At 36.1% G+C, this 19,424-nt stretch overlaps 2 protein-coding genes across 3 annotated transcripts in view; one reads left to right on the top strand and one right to left on the bottom strand.

Moving 5' to 3' along the window:
• The window catches only part of AFTPH (aftiphilin), an 85,510-nt gene extending 72,792 nt beyond the window's left edge, over window positions 1-12,718 (bottom strand). Inside the window, exon 1 of one of the 2 annotated variants that reach the window (XM_074287050.1) lies at window positions 12,473-12,718. The gene's annotated coding sequence lies outside the window, so the exon portion shown is untranslated. The remainder of the gene's footprint in view (window positions 1-12,472) is intronic. The other variant, XM_074287049.1, reaches the window with a different exon arrangement.
• A 94-nt stretch (window positions 12,719-12,812) lies between these two features.
• The window catches only part of LOC141554768 (uncharacterized), a 175,768-nt gene continuing 169,156 nt past the window's right edge, over window positions 12,813-19,424 (top strand). Inside the window, exon 1 of the mRNA XM_074287054.1 lies at window positions 12,813-12,913. The gene's annotated coding sequence lies outside the window, so the exon portion shown is untranslated. The remainder of the gene's footprint in view (window positions 12,914-19,424) is intronic.

Raw genomic sequence — 19,424 nt, 5'->3', positions numbered from 1 at the left:
TCTCCTTCCTCACCTCCCCCTAGAAACCTGCTTCCTGAAAAGCTCAATTCATGGGTATCCTGATCCTCCCCGTTTTTAATCCCAATCCTCCCTCCTTCCCTGGAAATTATTCTGTATACACTTTATATTTCATTTTCTATGTATAAACTGTTTCTGTTAATAGAATATATGTTCCTTGAGGTTTCTGTATATGTCTTCTCCAACTTAGTACATATAGTACTTGGCACACAGCAAATGCTTAACTTTTTGAATGAATAGATATATACAATTTTGCTTTTTTCTTCAATTTTCTCATGGATCTTGACATTATTTCACCTCATTAAGATAATCTAACATTATACTTTCTGAAAAAGAAAAAAAATACTCAAAATACCACAAGACCACAATAATGGGTTATGAAATGTGTACTGCATAGCTCAATGCGTAAATACATGTATAATTTTTTATTTTATGACATCTTTTGAAGGTAAAAGATAAATCACTTATCTTCCATTTGGCTTCACTCCCTTTTTCTTGATATCACATATCACTAAAGACATGAAGTCTCTGAACTTTGAAAAACATTCATTATCAGAAAAAAATTCAGAACAATTAAAACAACCCAAGACTATTTCTTAAGACCTTATCTTATCCTATCTTCTTCATATTATTCATCAACCCCCTGAAAAAACTGAATTCACGTAAAAAATAACTAGCAAAATAAGTCCCAGCAAGCAAAGCTGAAGTCTCTTATTTCAGTATTTATATGCATGACAATTAATAAAGACAAACAGTAGTGACTATGGTTCTATTTGAGGCAGCTTGAAATAGTAGGAAAATGTGCTTATTTAAAAATTCAAACAATCAAAATTTATGTGATTATTATCCTTACATCCATACAACCAGGCTACAGTTTATCTATTAAGTTCTAGGGAGTTTTGAAGATGCACAAATAGAAGTTTAATACCTTTAATGCTCCAAAACTGTCAGTGAAGAAATCTGAACTTAGGTTTGCTTTTTTTTTTTTTTTTTTTAAATAAAATTTTATTCCCCCTCTCTTCCCAATTAAGTGTTAAAACAATCCTTAATTGTCTCAGTATCTCCTACAAAATTAGTAGGGTATTCCTGAGAAATGACAACTTGGCTAGGACAACATGACCTTGTCACATCTTTAACAATGTTTGATGTAGCTAATAATGATCATTCATCTTTGTAATGCTGGCCAATTAGATGGCTTTTGTTCTGTTCTTTGTTCTATGCTTATCAAAATGTATTGCAGCCTTAATCAGTGGTCATATTCCCCTTATAATGAATGATAGCTAGCTCCAAAAAAAATTCCTTAATATTTGTTTTTCTTTTTATTTTCTCCTTCCCTGAGATGGCCAGCAATCTGACATAGGTTCTATCTGTACAAATCATGTAAAACATTTCCATATTAGTCATTTTGTATGTGAACAACAAAAAAGAATTAAAGTGAAAAATAGTATGCTTCAGTCTATATTCAGATGATATCACTTGTTTCTCTGGAGGCAGACATAATGTTTCATCATGGGGTTCTTTGGGACAGTCTTAGATTACGGTTTTGCTGAGAATGTGCAAGTCATTTACAGTTCTTCACCTTACAATATTGCTGTTACTGGGTACAATATTCTCTCTGCTCACTTCACTTTACATTAGTTCCTATATGTCTTTCCAGGTTTTTTCTGAAATCATGTTTATCATTTCTCATAGCACAATAATATTCCATCACAATCATATACTACAACTTATTCAGCCATTCCCCAGTTGATGGGTATCCTTTCAATGTCCAATTCTTAATTGCTACAAAAAAAAAAAGTTGCTATTCCTATGTTTGTATAAGTAAGTCCTTTCTCCTTTTTTTTGGATCTCTCTGAAATCCAGAACTAACAGTGGTATTGTTGGATCAAAGGTATGCATGAACTCAGATCTTAACTCAAGCACAGCTCTCTATTTACTATACCATACCATCTGAATAACCAAGGACCTGGGTCTGAATCTTGACTCTGCCACTTACTGGCTGTATGAACTTGATCGAATAACTTCTTTGGACTTCAGTTTCATGTCGAAAAAAGTGAAGATAATGAATTGGATGATCTCCACAAGGGACCTATGATCCTATTATTAAAGCTATGCTTTCAAATATTTTAAAAACCAGGCAGCCATATATTCTTTCCAATTTTCTTAATTTTAATAGTAAAAGATTCCATACATACATTACAGTATCAACAGACTGATGAAAGATGTATTACTTAAATCGAATGAAATAACAACCAAATATTACCAAATTGTTCATTTTTGAGAGGAAGTACAGAAATGCTTTTAAATAACCTAATTAGAGTTGAACAGCAAAACAAAACAAACACTAAAATTATCATAGAGAAATAACAAACAAAAAGTTTAATTTATTTTAAAAATTCATATTAGAAATATTTAATATTTTAAAATAGCATTCATTTTGAAATTTAAAAAAATTATCTATCTGGGACAAGATTGGAAAACTAAGGAAATAAATACAGAACTGAAGACAGCTGAAGAACAGAAATGAAAATTTCAAGGATGGATTCAGTGACATTTTTCTTGAGTACAAGTTTTTTGTTTGTCTTCAACATGTATTTTTGTAAGATTTTGTGTTTCAATTATTTCTACCCGATATGGATTAAACATTTATAATTGTTTTAAATAGTTTTAAACATTTGCCATTTAAATTGTAAAAAACTGAAGATGCCATTTTTAAGACTTAATTTCTCCTAGGGAGTATCTTAGTTTGTGACCTTTATAGATAAAAAAAATAATGTGACTTGACTTTTTCCACAGTTTTCCAACCTTCACTGTTTTGGCTGTTGCAATAGCAAAGCTATGCACTGGGAATCAGGAATCCTAGGCTTCTAGTCTTAGCTCTGCTGCTGACCTTGAGCAATCCACTTATTTCTCAGCTTTTGGTACCTCAACTGTAAAATGAAGATTATCCAAAGACATCCCTTAGAGCTTTAACCTTTCATAATTATAAGCCTACTGGTTAGTCTCTGCTTCTTAATTTCCAATTCCCCTCACACTTTAAAATTCTTCCAATTTATTCTACCCTCACTTTCTAATTTTTGTTTCTCTGCAACTATTTCAATATTTCACATGCTTTAACCAAGTTTATATTTTGGGATTAAACATTCTTCATGAAATCAGTTTGCTTCAGACCTGGGTTTATTTCTACAAAGTGTATCAAAAATATCAGAAATTAAAAATAACAGAAATTGTGGTGGTAGTAACCACAGGCCAAGAAGAGATATTCTCTGCATATGCTTTTGTAAGTTGTATTTCATGCTAAACTGCAATTGTCAATAGAGATCTTTTATTGATAGAACTATTATGCAGAGGTCACAAAATAGTTAACAAAATGTAATCAAATCAACATTATCCACATTATTTGAGGACGAGTGACGCCATGGATAAATCTTTTTTTTTTTTTTTTTGAGAGGCTGGGGTTAAGTGACTTGCCCAGGGTCACACAGCTAGGAAGTGTTAAGTGTCTGAGACCAGATTTGAACTTGGGTCCTCCTGAATTCAGGGCTGGTGCTCTATTCACTGCGCCACCTAGCTGCCCCTGTCATGGATAATCTAAAAACAGTGCAAATTTGACATCATATGCTATATGAGTTTGGAGACAGGTTTTATTTTCTCCATTATGTGTCTGTTAAGGTAATAAAAAAAATAAATTTCCATTTCCTAAAAATCTGGCCTGTCATATTTCAGTTAGCAAAAGAAAACTAGTCACTGTTTTTCAAATAAGTTACTACATATCATTTAAGTAGTGTAAAAACTCTTATGTATATAAAGAATAATTGAAGTGAGAACTGACATTTTTAAAACCTTGCAAAAAATTTTGTAACAGTTTCAAATGAAGTGATGTTTACTCATTAGTTATCTGGCAAAATGGTACAGAAAAAGTACAGCTCATCTGGAGGCAGAACCTCTGGGTTCAAATTCCAGCCCTGTCAATTACTATCTGTGGGATCTCACACAAGGCACTTAATCCCTGGGGGCCTCAGTTTTCTCATTAAAAAGAGGATGCTGGAACCTATCACTTTTAACTCTAACTCTGATCCAATGGACCTTCTTGGATATTCATTCTCTATATGTAAAGTAAGAAAGTTGAACTAGATTGTCTCTAGTACTTCCAATTCTAGATCCTACAAATTAAAAATTTATTTGGGGAGAAGGGAAGGAAAATAACCCTTAAATTCTAGACTAATATTTATAAGCCTGTTTTTTCACTTTTTATTTATATGTATATATAGTATGTATCTGTCTATATAAGATTCAAGAAATTCTATATTTTTCTAGAAGGCAGGAGTCCTTTTGGCACATAGGGCAGAAATGTAAAAGTATAAATTTAATTAGGCTATTATTTGTAGGTTAAAATACAAAATTACCTGTACTTCCAACCCAGCTTGGTTGACTTTTTATGATGTTTTTCACTTGGTTTAAGATTTTGCTTTTTACTGGGAAAGGAAAATAGCTAAGAGTTAGAAGTCAAGAAATAAGTAACTTATTTTATTAATGGGTATAATACTAAGGAGTTTGTAGGAGTTATCTTAAAGACTTTTTTTTCTCCTAGACAGGGCAAGTCTAGATCAATGATATATATTAGCAAAAGAGAATTCTTTGTATAGAAACTACTTCCCTCAAATGAACTCGGAACTTAGTCCTTAGCCTGGGACTGAGAAATGGAATGAATGACTTTCCATGTTCATATAACTAATATAAAGTAAAAAGAAACACTTAAATGCAAGGCTTATTTACTTTAAAGCAAGACAGCTCTCTATGCATATTCCATGCTGATTCAAATTTAAAGATTATGTAAATTATGGAAAATATTATTGAAAAGCTATAAAATGATGGTAACATCTATCACCACAAAATTGTTTGTTTGTTTGTGTGTGCCTGCGCATGTGTAGGGAAATTATCTTACAATGATGCTGTGAGCAATTATGTTTAGTTTATAGATCTTTTCTGAATAAATCATGATATTTCTCCTAGTTTTTAAACTATATGAAGTGACTTGAGAAAATCTAAATTTCAAAAATATTTTTATACCAGATATTCTCAAAAGAGTCGCCTTATGAAAGATTTTAGAAAGTAAATACAGCACCTAAACGAAGCAATGGATAGAGCACGTGCCCTGAAGCCATAAATCCAGTCTCATACACTTAATGCTTCCTAGCTGTATGACTCAAAGCAAGTCATCTAATTCCAATTGCCATCAAAAGAAAAAAAAAAAAAGAGAGAAAATAATTATTTTACCTTCTATGAGCTCCTGTGGAAAAAAAAATTAACACTCAATTCAATAAATATTTCTTGTGTATCTTCTGTTGTTTAACAACAAAAAAACCTTTTAGATTTCTTTTGGAGAATGACTAGGAAAAAAAGAGAGTGTTAAATGACTCCAGAACAAATCAAGAATATGATAGGAATAGTTTATAGGCAACAATTTACATAACATTAGCTGGACTGACACACAAAAAATAAATAAAAAAGTTTTCAGTTCCCAATGGCCTTCCCTCTCTCTAAAAATTCCCTTTCTTCTCTATATTCTTTTCCCTTAAGGCCACTCAAGGCAACTACCCAACAGGATCTTACAGGATTACTTTTTCTTTTTTCAAGGATTACTTTCAAAAGTCATCTTCATAATCATCTAGAAATCAACACTGTACAAAGTAAAAACTAAATCATTTGCACTTTCCTTACACAGGGCAGAATTAAAGCTCAATTATATGGTTTAGGAATATGTAAGTAATTTAAGGGAAAACAAAACAAAACAAAACTGCAGTCTTGTCTTAAGACAGAATAGTTACTACATAACTGACTTCCTTAAAAATCTTTGGCTATCTGTATGCAAATGAAGTCAGGAAGAAATCAGATTTAGAGCTAATAAGAACTGTAGACTAACTAGTGTAATATCCTCAATTTACAGATGAAAAAACAGGCCTAGAAGGCTTACTCTACTTATGCAAAATTCTAAGGGACAGAGCTAGGATTTTAACCGCACATTGAAAGAACTACATCTTGCTGTTTTTCTTCCACAATATTTCTTGAATCTTCTATCTAATCTACTATCTATACAGCTATAATCTACTTAAGATCCTATTACCTGCTGCCTAGATAATTATAAAAGTTTCTCAATGAGTTTGTTTGTTTTAAGTTTCTCAATATTCCAATGTATCTATTCAGTAAACTCTCAGCTTCCTAATACCTATAGAATGAAATATATTAAGTACCTGTTTAAAAGTACTTCACAATCTTACCCTAACCTATTATCTCTGCTTCCCCCCCCCCCTTTCCCACAATCTCTAATCGAACTAAACAATTCTTTCAGTTTTTCCCATTTCTTTTCACTTGCTTTTGCATTTAGGCTGTCTTTGTGCCTGTAATGCTCTGCTCCTCACCTCCACTTCAAGGAATCCTTTTCTTCAAAGCTCAATTTTGAGTATTAGTTTTTAGAAGCTGATTCCCCCTCCAATTGCTAGGGTTCTCTCTTTGTAACTAGTAGCTTTGTGTTTATACTTTTTTTTTTTTAGTAAATTGCCCCATTTTTTTAAATTTGAATTTTTGGTATGAGGCCTGCCAAACAGGATGTACTTATTTGTTGTTTGGTCCTTCCTTTTAGAAGAGGATCAATGGCATTATAGGGTGATCTTGAATTGCTCAGGATGCAATGCCATATTTGATGTTTGACTAAGCACTCCAAAAGCACCTGCTTCAGTCAACTTCGTGACCATTGAACAAATTGTTCTCATCTACTGGGTGGTCTTTACATGTTTGAGGTAGACACCCTATTAACTCACCAATGGGTTTGAAGCTTGTTACTGTCAACCTGGTTAAACCCATCTACCAAGAAGTTTTTAACAGGGTATGCTACATGCTATAGCTTCTTGGAGCCAGGTGAATACCAAAAGTCGATGAGGAAATCCTCATACCAGAGGTGCTGTTCATATTTGAACAACCCACATGTCCTGGGTCCCTAATAAGGGCTTAGTGAATTCTAATTTCCAAACCAATGTCCTTCTCAATACACTGCATACTCATTCTAAAAAGGGAAAGGCCGAGTGAACAAACTGATGAAAACAATAGCTTAAGGGTTTGTTGTTTTTTTTTAACTTAAAACACTCTTTTTTCACAAAACAGGATACTGATGTTATAAGTTGACTAATGAAAATACTTTAGTGTAACTAACAAGTTCTTCAAAAATACTGACAAACTATTACAGTCAGCTCACAACGAGTCAGTCAACAAACATTTATTAAGCGTTACTACACCAGGCACTGTGATATGCATGGGAATATAAATAACTAAGTATATTAAAAAGTGCATACATGGAGTAGAAGAAGGTGGTGAGGATAAGGAAAGATTTCTTGTAGTAGATAGGATTTGAAATGAATCTCAAAGGAAGCCAGGAAAAAGGAGGATTTGAAGATGAAAAAAGTGGAATTCCTCCAGGAACTAGGGGCAGCCAGTTCTGGTGGAGAGACAGGGGGATGGATCATCCCGTGTGAACAAAAGCAAATAATCATACCAGTATAGGTGGGTTATAGAGTAAAGGACTCAGTTTATGAAAGATTTAGACGTCAAATGTTTTCCTTTTTTCTACACTTTAGAAAAATCACTTCAGCAACTGAAATTAGAGGATAGATTATGGTAAGGAGACTTAATAAAGGGAGATCAATTAAAGGCCTACTTGCAACATTCCAGGTGAAATAAGAAAAAGAGCAGAGGGAAAAAAATACTATTTGACAACAGAATGGATATGTACCATAGATGCAAGTGAAGAGCTGAAGATGATATCCAAGTTGGGGGTAGCCTCAACAACAATAAATTTTGGAGGAATAAACCTTGTGTCTTTGTGGAAGATAATTTCTGTTTTGGGTATATTTAAGACCTACTTAAGACCCTCCTATTACTCACAATATTAAAGAAAAGTTAGTAATAATTCTATTATTCCAAATTTTTTTAAAAAGCCAATTTAATTCAGCTTCTATGATTAAAGTAATCCCCCCCCCCAATTTTATAAATAGCTATGAAAAACAAAAGTCTGCCTCCAATGACAACTGGGGGGGGGGGGGAGAAACAAATGCCCACTCCCCCCATGCTGAGTATATTACTGCAACAAGAACATCTTGTCTGCATGTACTGAGACTAATAATTGTTTGCAGACAATAAATAGTTAAGGAGGAAAAAGATTTTTTAAAGCCACAGTAAACAATTTTATCTATTCAATATAAGCACTGACCTAAAACATTTAACATAGTTGTGGGAAGAAACAGAAACATTTTGTTTCATAACATAAAACCTCTAAGGTTTAATTAAGTTTTATCAACTAACAAGCACTTATAAAACCACTGTACCAAGTAAAGAGGATTCAAAGACAAAAAACAATTAGGCAAGAGAACAAACATTTATATAGCAACTACTTTTTGCTAGGCGCTAAGCTAGGCACTTTGCCACCTCTGCAAAAGAGATGCTACTCATATCTAAAATACTAAAGCAAGGCAAATAGAGACTAAATGATTTAACTAGAGTCAAAAAACTAGTAAATGGGGCTATTCTGAACTCAGGTTTTTCTGACTATAAGCCCAGTTTTCTATTCACTATGCCTCCAGATAAGAAAAGATATTCACTATGGTAAGCCATTCTTTGAAAAGGTTAACTACCAAACACCTTTCAAATAGTCAACTGAGGAATGACCTCTAAATATTATATAAACAATATTAACAGCACCGTATTAATAAAAATGTTACCTTTGTAACATTCCTTTAGCTTAAAAATACAACCCCCACCAACCTCCAGTTTTATAAAGGTATAAAGGTTTTCATCTGGCATTTTATTCCTCCAGATACAAAATAATATTAGAAATACTTTCTAGTTCTTCAGTAAATCTTCTGAATTTATAACACAGCCTGAGATGAAAGGCCTTGATTTTTGGAAATAAAAGTCATATAGTTATCTTAACTAAGTATCATCAAGCTACAGTAATTGCAAAGTCTTTATTATGTACTCAGCTCTGGGGAAGGAACTTGTTTCCTAAGAATTAAATATGCATTGTGTAAGATGATCTACACACACATAAAAAGAGTAAGTAAGTATTTAACCCATTTGGCCTAACTTATCTCTCAGTTTGACTGATAGCTACTGCATTTTCAAAGCTGAGAAGTGGAGGCAGGGGCTGGACCTGTGATTTCATTGATACAGGAAACTTGGGAAGATTATGAAAACTCTATCAAGGAGAGTGAGTGCCAGGACCCAGTTAATTTGCATAGGATCACACAAGCAAGCATGTATCAGAGGTAGGTTACCCAGGTATTCTTAGTTTTGAAGACAGTACTCTATTCTACCTCTCCAATGTATATTAAAAACAACACTAAAAGAAAAACAAACTCTACTAATTTACGACCTGATTGTTTCTCAAAAGTGAATCAGTAAATTAGTTGTTTAGAACAAAAGCAGTGAAAATTGGTTTTAGCCTAAGGTTGGGAAAAAATAATGAGAATCTGTAGGCTAGAAGAGAAGCACCTGATATGCAGTTGGGGAGAAGGGGCTTGTAAATAAAGAGCTCCAACAGAGGCCTGGGGAGAAAGGTAGAGGTGAGGATTCTGATAGGAACAGTAGGAATGGGAAGGGAAACAATTAGGCCTCAAGACTCCTCACCTGTAAAGTGTAAAGGCTGGGCTATAAAAACAAAGTCTCTTTTACTTCTTACTATCTAGTCCTAAAATGAGGTCATCTTTCCTCTCACAATCTTATCAGCCCGTGATTAGAAGGATGGAGAGGATATTTTGTGAATGGGGGAAAGTAAAAACCTCAAAAGACTCAAGTTTTATTAGGAAGGAAAGGGAAAAGAAATTCTAAGCTTTTTTAACATAAAAAAATGTTTGTTACTTTTGTAACATAAAGGAGAAGTCTTGAAAGACAATCACTTATATGTTTTAATGTGAATGAATTATCAGGTATCTATCTTAAACTTTCAAACCAACCAATTCTTTAAGGCATTTAAGAATTTTTGGTAACTGCTTTTTTGCTTTATAGAAAGTGACAGAAGTTCTAATTACATAACAACAATATATGCCAAGCATGGGATGGGGGGGGGGGGAGATAGGAGACATTAATCATTTTATAACTAGCTACAGTACAAATCAAATACATGGAATGGGCATGACATTTTGGAGTACACATAAAATACTAATAAATTCTTTATACAATAGAATAAATACAAACATTTCTGCCTGGAAATTTATACACTGGGGAAGATAACATTTGCATTATCTATTTAATAAGAAAAAAAGAATATAAAATACAAAATAACAGATTAATAATTTACTAATAGTAAATGCAGTTAGGTAATAAAGTTTTCAATTAAAAAATTTTATACTAGATTTTAAAAGATCTAAACATTTAGTACTTCTATCATTTAAGACATTTTTTAAAATTCTCGATGAAAAGCAGAACACTTCATATGGCCATAACTGCCAATTAGTATCCTTGGGGTAGGCTTTAGTAGTTTTTTAAAAAAGTATACATTCCATATTGATACACAGCAATAGTTTTTTTTTTGAATTAGCTAATTAGCTGTTAACTAATTAAAAAAGATTTGTAGGAATATAAACCTAGCTTACAATAATTTTTACATTCCTACATAAATTTCAGAGAATTAAGTTCCAAACTGTTTATTTTAACAAATAAGATTCATCTGATCCTGTAAACTCTGTCCTTGCAACATCTAAACTAAGAAAGTCACTGCTTTATAATGCTTAAATAATTGCACACATCAAGAAATTGAACTATGCAATACTAAAATAAATATCTACTGTACATATGATTAAAAGAGCTAAAAAGAAAAAACAAAGATACATTTTCAAAACTAATCTTTTCTGAATTCTACCAAAAATGTCTGACCTTCAACAGTTTTTACAACATAACATTTTAGAAATTTTACCTATGTCCTCTACACATACATACCTTAAAATACAATTTTGTAATGATTAATACTTCTGTGGATAAAATGTTCGACAATGTTCAGGAAACTGATGTTCTATTTACTATTGTTAACGTTAGTGAGTTAATATTGCCAAGGATATTTCAGTAAAAGTTAAAATAATTTATCTTACTGGCAAAAACAATGGCTTTAGAGTGAGCTGTCCCGCACTGCCTACGTGACCTTGGATAAGTCATCTCTGATCTCATGTCCTCCTAGGTAAAATGAGGGGATTGGCCTAAACTGCCTCTAAAGTTTCTTCCGACTTTAAATCTATGATCTCTACAACAAAAGATATCATTTTAAGTTAGTAAAGTACGAAAAATGTTGACCCATCCTACGAGCCAAGTTAGCATTTCCGTGTTTTGACTTTAGTTTATATTAATGGCTAAAAAGGCGACTTTAAAATTATAAACAAGCTTCACTTTCTAAGGTAAAACCTTATTCTAAAAAAAAAGGAATCAAAAGTTGGGGAAGTTGGCCGGCAGGGAGGGTGAGCTCAACTTAAGGTAAAGTTCAAAAGCTTAATTCGACTTAACTTCCCCCAAGAAGGAAGAAATTGAAACACAAACAAAAAAGCACGAAAGCAACTTGAACGCTGCTTCCGTTTGCAAATCACTCGGTGAAAAAGAAAAAATTAAATTCCTTTTTTTTTTCCCCAACCCAAATTGGAGGCTTATCAGGACACAGCGACAGGCCAGATGTCCCCTCCAGTCCCACGGAGAATTTAGGACCACCCTCCTAGGCATTTAAACCAATCCCCTCTTGAGGCGAGGCCATCCTACCTCTCAAACCGCTCGGACCTCGCTAAATTAGCGTAATCCGAGGCACAGGTGATTTGGGGGGTGCCGAGGGGAGGAGGCTCGAGGAGACGGGCAGGTGGCCCGGAGGGTTCCCGGGCGGCGGCCTCCTCGGGGCAGGGGGCAGTGTTTACACCTGTCACGCGGAAGGGGCGAAGGGTGGGGAGGAGAGAGCAGAGCTCCAAACTTCACAACTGTGCATATCCGTGTCAGCGTGTGCCGGGTGTGCGTTTGCCTTTTTTCCGAGGGAGCGGAAGAGGAGGAAATCAGGCAGGTAGAGAGGAGTTGGGAGCGGGGAAGGACGAGGGCTGGTCCAGGTGGGAGCGGGGCCCAGCCGGGGAGGGGGAGAGAGCGCCGGCCCGGGGCTGGGAACGGGCGCAGGGGGTATCAGGGCGGCGGCCGGAGCTCCGCAGCGCGGTGCGGGGAGGGAAGCGGCCCCGGCCCCCGAGGACGGGCTCGCCCGCAGGGCCGCAGAGCCACTTCCTTCCCCGCACCCCCCAGGCGGGAGCCCCTCGCCGCAGCCGCCACCAGTCACCCTCCGCCCCGGCCCCCACACCCGCGAGTGGGCCGCGGAGACGGCGCGGCGGGAGTTTTCGGCGCCGCCACATCCCCGACCTGGGAGGGGAAGAGACCCGGCGCGGCGGCCGCTTCTTACCTGGCTCCTCCAGGGCGGCCGCGATGGGCATGGCTCGGGGCCGGGGGAGGAACTGGCTCCTCCGGGGCGGAGCGGAACGGGCGACTAGGGAGGGCAACCTTCCCGCCGCCCCCTCAGCGGAGCGGCTCCATCTACACAGACCCGGACTTTCAGCGCCGCCGAGGTGCCCCCATCCCGCTACCCTCCGCTTGCCGCCGCCGCCGCCTCCTCCTCCTCCGCGGAGATTCCCCCCTCCCACTCCACACATTCTCCCATCATGCAGCGGAGGAACCGCCGCTGGGCCACGTCATTTCCGGGCGCAAGGTGGCTGGGTCGGGGCCGGGTGGGTGAAATGGGGAGGGACCCCTGGAGGAGAACGAGTGTCACAGACGCTCTTGTCGAGCGCGGAGCTATACCCGCCATTTTAGGTGCGGGTCAGAGTGCTCTTTTCTTGGTGCGGAGGTAAGTGGAGAAAAAGCCCTCCCTCATTCCTGCCGTCCCGGGAGAGCCCGAGACCGGCGAGCTGTTCGGACGGTTAGAAATAACAGCGAAAGCGGCTCCTCGGGAGTGGGCCCCTTCTCCTCGGCCGCCCTCGTCCCAGCGTAACACTGACTGAAAAGGGGCCAGAATCCGAGGGCCTTGAGAAACCCCGTTCTAACGGGAATCCTCCCTTCCCTCTGAGACCTCACCCCCTCCCCGTGGACTTGTCACTCCGCCGCTGCTCTCCTACGGAGGCGGGACAGATTTAGGAAACCCGGGGTCAAAGGTGAAGTCCATTATTGTGTGTCTGCTTCTCCTTGGAGAGGGGGGCGGGGAGAAGCGGGGGCGGGGAGAAGCGGGGGCGGGACGAGTCTTGTTAGGGTTAGGCCCGAGGGTCCCGGAGAATTATCGCGACGGGGGCCGTTGTTGCTTCTAACCTTAGTGAGGAGGGTAAAGGACTCTATGAAAAGTGAGAGAAATCACTTTGGATTCTTCTCGTGGGGCGATCTGGAAATGCGAGTCTCCAGCTCATTCAGCAGAAGTAATTACCTGGATAGACGCAAGCTTTATTGCAATCACTCAAAATAAGCCTTCTCTTCTTAATCTCCGAATCCCATTTAGTTGTGCTCGTTACTGTGTGTGATCCGTCTGCTACTACGCGCCTGAGTCATTTGAATAATTTCAGATATTTTGGAAACTTTAAAGCGGAGCACTTACGCAGCAGAGACACTGAGAAAATCCCACCGAGACACCCGAGCGTCTTTCTTGGGTGTGAGGGTGATGCGATGTATGATGTGGGGTTCGTCACCAAATTTCGGGACCTTAACGGGGTATCGTGATTTATCCCCTCATTTGCAATCTATTGATTATATTAATTTAATTATATTAGAATATTGAATTATAATTTAACTTTATTATATTAATATTATTTATAGTTTAAATTCAGTCTTTGTAAGACACGGAGAGATTGCATCACTGGAGATTGGTGGACTAATGGATTTTTTTCCCCTGCTTACCAGAGTAATAAGAAAAACCAGTACTCTGTATCTAATTTATTCCTGTTATTTTTTGTCCCTGCTAATTCAGCATGTATCATTGCATATAATCCAACAGTATTTTACTATAAAGTGAAAGGAAGTTAAAAAAAAAAGATTTAGGAAGAAAAAAGTAGATTTCACAAAAGTATATATGTGTTATTTAGAAATTGGGCTAAGTGGTAGGATTCTGAGTAGAACATAAGTAAAAGAAATGCCACTATGATTTAGTTGTCCGATTACCTGTTTTCCATTTGAAAATAGGTTGCCAGATCACATATTCAATCATCCAGGTTCCACTTTGGGGAAAAGTTTGTTCTTGATTTAATCTAGTGTTTTATTTATGACTACAACATGAAGATTTTAAAAAACTTATGACCATTAGAATTGCAAAATTCTCCTTACAGAAATCCCTTTTATGTCAGGCAGTAGCTCAAAGAGGGTCAGGTGAGGCATAGTGGACAGAGGATCAGGTTCTGGAAGACTCATTTTCCTGGGTTCAAAGACACTTAAAATCTGTGTGACTTGGAGAAGTCACCTTGCCTCTGTTTCCTCAAATGTAAAATGAGCTAAACAAAGAAACAACAAATGGCAGTTATCTTTGCCAAGAAATCACCAAATGGGGTTACAAAGAGTCACAGGTGCTACCACGGAATGATGATATTGCATTAAATTGTGAAAGCTTTTTAATCCTTTTAAAAATTGTTAATCTAAAGCAGGAGTTTTTCACCTTTTTTTGTGTGTTTATTATGGTCATCTTTATAGTCTGTTGAAGACATTAGACCTATACCCAGAATAATGTTTTAAAATGCATAGGCTTACAATAGAGATGAATTATGAAATCTAGGTATTGACATTTAAAGAAAAAACAAAACAAATTCATACAACCCAAGTTAAAAACCCCTACTTAAAAACAAAATCTTCAGTGAGCTGATTTTTTTTTTGCTAAGTGATTATACATATATATACATACACACACACACACACACACACACACATATATAAAATATACACACACATATATGTAAATGATTTGGGGAATAGTTGAACAAATTGTATCATGAACATAATAAAATATTGTGCCATGAAAAATGGCAAATATGCAGAATAAAAAATAAAAAGAAATTTATGACATGAGGAATGATAAAAACAAAATAACATGCATAAGTAAATTTGAAAAATAAGTGTTAAGAAGTCAATATAAGTAAACAAGTTAATACATTTTAATAATTAAAATTCAATTTTTTTTATTATACTGTTAAAGTTAATACAGTTTAATAATATTGCAAAAATCACAACCTTCTATCAGTTAATCAGTAAACATTAAGTTCCTTCCACAGGCCAAACTGTATTTAGAGTTTTTTTCAAAAAGCAAAAGATACCTGGCTCCAAGGAGTTGACAATGTGGGGGGAAAAACCATGCAAACTAGTATATACAAAAATCTTTACAGGATAAATAGTAAATATCTGAAGAAGGGCATTAGATTAAAATAATAGCCTTAAGGTTAGGGTAGGTTTCCAATAAAAGCTTATAGCAACATATGTATTAATTTAACTAAATTGATTGCATTTATTTCATAAATATATAAAATCTTAGCATTGGAAGAAACTTTGGCAGTCAAGTCTAGTCAACATATGAAAAGAAATTATGTTTATAAAAGACATTTAAAAACAGTCAGTGTCATGTAATGGAAAATACATTATACTCAGAATCATGAGTCTTGTGTGCTTTAAAGTTAGGGTATTCCACCAAATTATTCTTTATAGCTTTAAAAAAAAAAAAACATTCTAAATCATAATTCAGTAGTTTTTTTGTTTGTTTTTGTAAAAAGTATTTCAGAATCTTCTATTTCAGAAGCAATTATTTTTAAAATTGGCTCCCATTTCTAGTTTGAGTTTGAAACTCCAGCCCCCTCATTTTACATATAAGGGAATTGAACCTCAGAGAGTTTGGCTAGTCACACAAGAAATTAGTGACATAGGCAAGGTTTAAAATCCAAATCGGACTCTTAAGACTTTACCATATATTACACTGTTTATTATTAAGACATATCTGTTTTTTTCAAATTTACATATATAGTCTTGATTTCCTTAAATTCATTTTCAAAATTTAAAAAAAAATTAACCTTAAGTGGATCTTGAAAAGAGTAATTTGTAAAGGAGTTTTTCTTAAACATGAAAACTGAAAGAAGCAAATAAGGACTATCTTTTATTTAAAATTTTTTATTCATTTTGAACTTAAATACAAAAGATAAACTTTTCATTTAAATAGCACAACACAGAGGATTTAATAGGAAACCATGATTCCATTTCAGATTGTTTAAAAATAAAAAGTAAATTATGTAATAAGTACTATGTTTTGTTTTAAAAACTATCTTGTTTTTGTTTACTTCTGAGTTTTCTTTTGTTCTGCTTTACACTGTTTTTCTCCTTCCACTCTATCTTGCCCTAGAAAAGGCCATCATTAAACAGATGTGTGTATATTTGTAAAATCTTAATATGCATACTTATCAATGATTTCACAAGGTGGATAGCATCTTTTTTCATGGGTCTTTTGTAGTTAATTTGAGTATTCAAAATAATTCACAATTGCTAATTAAACAATATTGCTGTTATTATATACACTATTCTCTTAGTTCTGCTTATTTCACTCTCCATTATTTCCAGCAAGTCTTCCCATGTTGTTGTTTTTTCCCCTAAAAAGAAACAGTGCAGTAGTATTGTAGTACCATTGAGAAGACATCAAGAATTACATTGATAAAAGGGGTACATAATTTGAATGGTGAACTAAAGTTGGTAGTAATAATAAAAATCATATGACACTTAAGGTTTGCGTTTTATAGTTACTTTCATCCTCCCAAAAGCCTTGGGAGGTAAGTGGTATTAACCCCATTCTACAGATGAGAAAACTTTGGCAGAGAGATATTAAATGATCTTCCCACTTGTGCTATATGAAATTTATTGTTTATCATTGAATCATAGTCCCCTACTGCTGAAAATGACCTGGGATCTTAAATACTTTTCCTGAAGCCACAATCTCTAAGTGATCATCTATCTGTATTTACTTAAAGATCTTATTGATGGGGTTGGGGGGAATGTGGGGATGTAAGGTTGGCTTAGGTATGGTTTCCCTCATTAGAACATAAGCAAGTTCATTAAGAGCAGAAATGTTTGTCTTTGTCTTTGTATCCTGGTCGGTGCCTGACAGGTGGATGTTTGCCTCCTTCTTTGATTTGCTGTTCCGAGGAGCAAGCTACAAATTATACTTCAGAGTACCCAAACAATAATAAAACTTTACCAAAAAAATATCCTAACCCTAGTTTAAATGTATGTTGTGTGTGAATTGTCTTTGTATATTTGGGCATTAAAAAACAAAAAAGCACTTTCATGTATACTGTGTAGATATGGTAGATGTTTAATATTTGTTGAATAAGCACAAGAAATTATCTAAGTATAACCCGTGGTGCTGATGTAGCATCATAAACGAAAACTCAGGTTACCTTTCAGAACCCATGTATATTCTCTTTGTTAAGTTAGCAAACATTAAGGACTATGCTGTTCCCCTCTCCCCAGGCTGGGGTTAAGTGACTTGCCCAGAGTCACACAGCTAGGAAGTGTTAAGTGTCTGAGACCAGATTTAAACTTGGGTCCTCCTGAATTCAGGGCTGGTGCTCTATCCACTGCGACACCTAGCTGCCCCTAAGGACTATGTTCAAAGACAGTTAATTTTGCTTAATGATGGGAATAAAAATACAATCCCAAAAGAGAGACAACCAGTGCTTTTGAGGAACTTACAATACAATGGTGGAAAACAACATACAAAAAAGAAAACTGAAAATTCATCTTAGCTAAATTGAGAGAACCAGAGCCTGAGGAGGAATAAGAGATGACTTACCTGAGCCTTTCCTCAAAGTAGAGGTTCTTGGAGAAACTCATTAATGAGAGAAGAGGACAGTAGGGATGTAGGATGTCTTAGAATGATAAAGTTAAAAGGGTTAAGAGAAATCAGGTGAGAGAATAAAGATTAGACAAGTCAGAAGATGATGAAGAGAAATGAAGGATAGATGGCCTTGTCCTTTCCTCAAAGATTCTGAGAAAAATTGCTTGAGGTAAACTCCAGGGTCAGGAGAGCAAAGGCATTGAGGGGATTTCCAAGATAAGGTAGCTGAGGCATGGTGGCAGAGTCCAAAGGGTCAATACAAGTCTTGATTAGTTCAAGATACTTGGAAGGTTAATTCTATTAGGAAACCTAGAAGAGTGAATTGAGTCTGTTAATACAAAAGTTGATATATGATACCCTTCCACCAAATTTACTTACCAATTAACATCAAGTACATGGCAAGGTTTATGACTATAAAGAGGCGTAAGACAAACTCTTTCCTAGTAACTGAAAAGAACAGATATGATGGCTAAGCTATTGCCAGTGAGCTTGAAATATCAAAAAGCCAAAAGTCCCAATTACAGAAAGGGGGGCATGAATCCTACAAACTATATATCCTGACAGTTCTATCAGTTTGCCCAACTTCCCATTCTGTGTCCATTTATGTCTTACTCTTATGGCATGCAGAAGAGCCTAGGTTATCAAAGGCCATGTCAGTACCAATTGTTAGCTTGAAAAGCTTTGATTATCCAAGTTAAGTTTGAAGACTAAGAAGTTGACTTACAAGTAGTTTTCTTCCACAGTAACTCATGAAGATAACTATTAAAGCATAGAGGAGGTTTAATCATTAGATGTCAGTCATCTTTTAAAATGTTTCCCAGGCTGCTGCTGTGGTTTTGCAGACTTATCAAGTCTCATTTGGAATGTTTTAATGGAGAAAAGACGTAGGGAGGGAACTTAGTCTTCATTTCTCCTACCAAGGCAGCTTTGGGGCCAAGAGCTAACTTCCAAAGCTGGAGCAGTAGGGACAACCTGATGTTCTACAAGAGTCTACAGCTCAATCACTGTTAGTAACAAAATAGAGAAACATGGGTTTTATAGGAAGGCTATAGTCACTAAAACCCATTTAGTAACTGTGTGGACATGTCTACATATTGGTCAACCTGCCATCTGGGGAAGGGGGTGAGGGGAAGGAGGGGAAAAGATGGAACAAAAGGTTTTTCGATTGTCAATGCTGAAAAATTGCCCATGCACATATCTTATAAATAAAAAGCTATAATTTAAAAAAGACCCATTTAGGCACATCTGATTAGTAACCCACTTCTATTGTCAGAGGCCTGGAGATGTTGGGGCTTTACTAGCAAGTTAGTAAATTTACTGAGCATTGAGTTATAGGAAAGGGAAATAAATGTATTTAGAATAGTCAGCTTACTAGACATAATCGAAAAGATCCTTTGAACCAGAGGATTTTAAAAATTCTCATTCTACTGTTCTCATTCTCATTCTACCCTCAAAAGGCTATGATGAGGCAACCATATATGACTGGATACTCAAGCTCTCATTACCAACAAGGTGAAAT

This window comes from Sminthopsis crassicaudata, chromosome 2 (assembly GCF_048593235.1).
Source record: "Sminthopsis crassicaudata isolate SCR6 chromosome 2, ASM4859323v1, whole genome shotgun sequence".
Lineage (NCBI taxonomy): Eukaryota > Metazoa > Chordata > Mammalia > Dasyuromorphia > Dasyuridae > Sminthopsis > Sminthopsis crassicaudata.
The sequence above is the reverse complement of the archived record's forward strand: the minus strand, read 5'-3'. Positions and strand labels throughout refer to the sequence as shown.